Source organism: Phocoena sinus, chromosome 14, assembly GCF_008692025.1.
Source record: "Phocoena sinus isolate mPhoSin1 chromosome 14, mPhoSin1.pri, whole genome shotgun sequence".
NCBI lineage: Eukaryota > Metazoa > Chordata > Mammalia > Artiodactyla > Phocoenidae > Phocoena > Phocoena sinus.
The window spans coordinates 51,295,107-51,301,106 of NC_045776.1; positions in this window are offsets into that span (position 1 = coordinate 51,295,107).

Sequence of the window (6,000 nt, forward strand, 5' to 3'; positions counted from 1 at the left end):
GATTTATTTGGGCCGCGCGCGCCACCCCGCTCTTCGCGACTCGAATCCAGCCCGAAGCCAGCCGCCAATAGGGCAGGGGGCGGGGGCCTGGCGGCCAAACTGGAAGGGTGTTTGGGAGGCCAGTTGTGCGCCGCTTCTGGACGAGCCGCGAGGCCCCGACGAGGACCCGCGTCTTCCGAGGATCCGCCTTTACGCCCGCAAACTTAAGCTCATCCTCTTATCATTTCACCAAGCTCCTGGGTGCTCCAGCGACGTTTCAGGAAGAAAAAGAATACATACGATTTCTGACTTTAAAGCATAGGTTTTAACTTGAGAGGTTTTTTGTTGTTGTTGTTGTTTTTAACCAGATTTATGGGGCCTTCTCGCTTGTACCATATTTCTTCCCGTCCCGGGGACGCTTTGGCCAAAGGAAACTGGGTCACCTCGGCGTCCTCCACCCCCGCCAGCGCCCGGGCCCACTAGCCGGGTCGGGGCGGCGCGTTCTCCGATTCAACTCGGTGGCTGTCACTCCGACGCAGGCCATCGCCCAGGGCCCTGACAGTTGTTGGAGGGAAGGGGGGGCGTTGTCGTTGTTTTGTTTTTTAATTCTCGAAAATCCCAAAATACTCCTTAGAAATGTCAGGTGGTGACGGCGGAAGCGCGGGACGTGCGCAGCCTAGAGGTCGCCCCAACCGCGTGCCCCGGCTCCCCGCCCCCTGCCCGCCGCTAGTCCCCGGACTCAGGAAGGCGCAGCGCCCATGCCGGACCCCGGCCGGCCGCGATCGCGGCCCCGCAGCCCCGCGCCGACCCCGCGCGCCGCCGGCGGCCGCCAGCGCGGCGCGGAGGTGGGCTCGTGGCGGCGGCGCGCTAAAGGTCACCGCGGTGGCATTCCTCTCCGCGCGCTGTTTACGTGACTTAATGTACTTCATCCGCCGCGGTAAGTTAGGGCCGCGATAAGGGGGCGGCCGGAGGAGGGTCGCTGTAAAAGCCCCACGCTGGGCGCCTTCCAGCCCTCCCCTCATCCATTAACCTTTTTACTTTCTTCTTCCCTCTCTCTTTTAAAGCTTGTTATCTAGGCCACCCAATGACCGACGAAAGATTTTCCCTCCCTGCTTCTCCCAAGGCCGCTTTAAACCAAATAAATTTAGCTATTAAGGGCCAAGATGTCTGACAAAAGATCGAAAGGTGTCTTTCCGTGATCGCTTAAAGAAGCGAAGGAGAAGCTTGTGGCTCTCGGATCCCGATAAGACATTCCACACCGGCGCCGGCCTCCCTCCCCGAGGCCTGCTTGCGTCCCGACACGCTGAGAACCCCACTTGGTGGCCCCGATCTCGGATGGCCGCCAAGTGGGGAGTGCCAAGCCCTGGGGTCCCGGGAGCCGGGGACTCCAGGCCAGAGCTGGACTCCGCAAACAGCCCTCCTGCACTAGGCAGAAAAACTAAACCGAACTCAGTGGGACCCAAATTACCTCCCATTTGGATTATTTTCTGATACTGAATAATACTACAAAGCCAAACCATTCCTAACCTCGCGCCCCGCTCCCCGCGGTTTGCCGAGCTAGGGGCAGTGTTACTCCCCATCTCTGGTCGTCCGAAGCAGACCTTTTGAACCCCAGTCAGAACGTGGTATGTGGAAGGAACCTGGCGTCGGGATCATACAGGCTAATGGGGAGGGTGTGGACCCGCAGAATAACAGTGTACAGGTTGGAGGCAGCAGTCCAAATACTCAACCATCCTCAGGTTGAGTTTGGTTATGAAGTATGGTATTTACTATTAGTACTATTAATTACTATGGGCTTCACTACATAAAGCCTCGGGCTGCCAGCTGGGCTGAGGCTCTGACCCTGGAGTAATCCCTTCCCTCTCACTAAAGGTGAAGCAAAAAATAATCCAGTTTCCTGATCCAGGACTGAGAAGTGGGCTTGGGGAGTCAGATGCCATGTTTTCAGTTTCCTGCACAGAGCTGCTGCTTCTCCCCTTAAGTAGATGGAACATCCTCCATACTCCAGGCCCATTTAAGCCTTTTCTACCACTTTGAAATACGGCAGGATAAGAAACTGGGGGTAACAGATGAGACCACTCTTGGCTTCGCTGCAATGGGGCTTCTTCCCACATCTTCTGCCTTTCCCATCTGTTCTTCTCTGGCAACATCAGAGACAGGACTCAGAATCCCAAAAAGCAGTCCAGTATCTTCAGCGTCTGTCTGTCCTCTCATGCAGGGCCCCAGAAGTTAAAAATGTCTTTCTTCTCACTTCTCCCTCCAAATAAGGTGAAGTCCCAAATCATTCACCTTATCTAATCCTAACTTCTTACCCAGCCTCTGGAGGTGAGAGAAATCAGAGCATCAGAGGGAAAGGGACCATTTATGCTCTCAAGAAGGTGAGAGAGATGCAGAAATTTCCATCCCACTAGACAGGCAAAACCTGGGCTTTCTCTGGGCTTTGCAGGTATCACTAAGTGTTTAGGCAATGCCCATTCCAGGGTCAGGGTGCAGATGCCACTGCCCCAGAGCTGTCTCAGCTCAGAGATCTTTGACTGGTTTCCTAGTGGGGCAGGGGGCATTGGGGAATCAGAAAAAATGAGATGATAGGCTTTAGCTGTTTGCTAAGTGACTAATGTCCTCCTTGAATCAATTAAAGAGAAAAAGTGCCCAAGAAATTAAAAAAAAAAACTTACTGCGTTTGCCACCCAGAAATATGACCTCTCCAGCTGTGTTGCAAATATGCAGAGAATTAAGACCAAAAGGCTGTCTACTCACATGCAGTCCTCCAGTTTCCTGCACTTGCCCGACTGTACTGAGTATGCACTGCACAAAGAAGAACTAGAAGAGGTAGCTACTAGTTTTTTGAAGTGTTTACAGTCTGAAAGGTTTGCAGTTCTGTAGAGCCGGTTAGGCAAAGTACCACAGACAACTTTCAAGATGGAGGGAGATGTCTGAGTCTTTTTTTTTTTTCTCTAGAAAAGTACCCATGCTCAGATTTTCCTCTAGGCTTCACAATGAGCTTATTAAAACGGGAGGGTGGTGTTCTAGCTCAAACACTAGGGAATTCCTAGGAGCCCAGACTCTGGGTCAGCCTTCCTGGGTTTGAATCATGACCCCACCCCTTCCTAGCTGAGTGACCAAGACAAATTGCCTAACCTCTCTGCTTCAGTTTCCTCATCTTTAAAATGGGGTTGATAAAAGTACCTCCCTTACAGGATCATTGAGAGGATTAAAAGATGTCTTATGTATCAAGGGCTAAGAGTAACCAGCATATGGTAAGCACTGTGTAAGCATGACCTGTTTTTACCAATATCTATATTGTAATAGACTCACACCTACTATATCAGATTTCAATTTTTTGGGAGACCCACCTATCCCCCAGAGTTAAATTAACTCCCAGGAAAGAACTTCTTTGAGCACTCATTCAACTTTGAGACCTGCCATTCACCAGAGGTCTTGGGCTTTTTCTATGTACCAGCAGTGAGGACTTTATTTATTGCATTATGGTAGGGAAGGGTGATGGGGGAGACAATCGTAGATCTACTTTTTTTGGTTCCTTTGAAGAGGAAAAATTCCTTGTTCCCTTTGCAAATGCCAGCAGCAGACTACAGGACAAAGATAATAATCTTAAGGCTTGTCCTCTGCTCCAAGAAAAGAACTCCAGTCCTCAGAAGCACCCCCCTCCCTGGAAGCTTCTTTCTGGCAGGAGATAGGAGTGAATGAACAGATGGGGCCATGACGGAGGGCAACCTTGAGGACTGGCGTTAGATATAAGGGAGAAAAAAGAATTAACTAAATTGACCTGGTCATCTAACTACTCTCATGCTTTTTGCCTTTCAATTTGGCATTGCTGTTTATGCAGGAGACTTATTCTACATTAATCACATTTTGTTAAGGAATTAAAAAATAAATAAATAAAGATCTGTGAGAAGCTAGGGGACCCAATATTGATAGAGGAAAATCTAGACCGTTCCAGATTTTTTCCAATTGATTTTCTTTCTTTCTGTTTTTCTTTTTCTTATAGCATCCCATCTTCTAAAACAAGATCTAAACTGCAATAACGAAAACTTAAAAAAGAATCCATGGGACATAACAAAGAATACTGTTCTCTAGATAAAATGATGGAGAAAGAGCTTTGTTTTTCAAGAGGCAAAGTCTGGAGGGATCATAAAAGTCTCCCACACTGTGCAGGTTTCCAGCCACGTTTGTGCCCAGAGCCTGTTTTTCTCTTTCTCTGACAGTCGTGATCTTCTCTCCATTTGATTTACTGAGTGCTGTCATTTCTCTGCTCTTTACTTTCACAATCACACATTCAAACCTGATAAAGTTCAAGACCCTGAATACTTGCAGCTTTCCCAGATTTACAGTCCTGTTGGCCCCCACCCCAGCCAGTGGTCCCCCGGCTGATTGAATCCTCATGGACAAAAGCCATGGGGGATCAGCAGAAAGCCAGCAGGTCCACGAGGGCTGGATCTCCAGAGAACGATATCCCCCATGTCAACTCTGTTAGTCAAAGCGAACCTTGGTAGCTTCCTCCCCCTAAAAAGGGATGTCAACATTCTCTCATTTTAGTTCCAACTTCCAGTTTGTAACCTGCCTGTGGGCAGGGACAGGCACGGTAACTTGCAAATTTTACAATTGGTGAGAATTGGTTGTAAAATCCTGGTCAGCTTACAAGATTTTCCTGGATCTACTAAACAGCCTTGTGATCGAGGGCAAGCCACGTAACCTCTCAGTGCCTCAGTTGCTCCATCCATAAAATGGTAGAAGTATTACTTTCTACAAACATTAATCACAAACCAATGACTTGAGTCCTCCTGTCTGTGTGTAGCTCTGTCAGGGCCCCAGTAAGACCACTAACACCTGTCTGATCTGGCTGTTTGGATTCTCCCAGGTTAAATACAAACCTACAAGTTAAGCTAAATACTGTACCAATGGGCTAAACAAAAGGAATGATTCATCTCCAAAGACTGATCAGTTAAATTAGGCTCAAGTTTTCAAACCGCTGAAATGTCTTATGATGGAAGATGCTATCTAAATAATCTATTCTTTGCCTATAAATATGTCATAAGTCAACTAAATCACAGAACAGTGACAAAAAGCCATCAGTGACCATGAATATCCTTATTTCCAGTATGGTGACTATATGGGAACTTCATATTTATGACATAAGTGATTATTTTACATGATTTAATGTTTTCATTTATCTTGAACTATCAGAATTTTCTGAGTAAGGTAAGCAGAGATTTAAGTAGGTTTTTTTTTTAAATTACTGTTCCAAATCCATGAATTAAAAAGGTGTGATTTTCCCCCCCTTTTTCTTTCACATTCTAGAAAGCTAAACTGTCATAATATCTAAGAGGAAAATTGTATTCACCTGTTAGGAAAGAAGCTGAATTATTGCCTACCTTCTTCAGAAGGCACATTTTTAACTTAACCAATCAGGAAACACCGATTAGAGTATATTATGATGTTGCTTTCTTTCCTGACCATAACAATGTTTACTTCTACAGAGGTGAGAAAAAATAGAAACTTGACTTAGTAGATATCAAATAACTTTTTCTGACTCCTCCTGAGCTAGGTGACTACTCTGTTTATAATCCCACAAATTAAAGACCTGCAATCATCCAACAAAAACAGTGGGAATATTACACCATTTTTTAAAAGACTGACTACCACATAGCTGGTGCCCAGCCAGCTCTAGCCAAAAACCACAGTGTGGATCCATAAATAAAGCTGTCAGCCTTTGCATTTCAAAGGCACCTTTCTGTAGAGAGCTCGGCTTGCGGTGAATAGAAAAGGGCCTACACAGTGGTTGAGCTGGTGGGCCAGCAGCAGAATCCGTCCACACCTCAGCACTGTGGCTAGATTAAGCTCTTGCGTGGAGGTTGAGAGCTGGGGGTCTGGGTTCGAATCCCAGCTCTGCAGCTCACTCTCTGCGTCCTTATGCAAGCTACTTAATCCCTCTACTTGTCGTCTTCGTCATCTGTAAAAAAAGGGGTGGTAAGAACAGTAGCCTCCTCAAAGAGTTTTTATGAA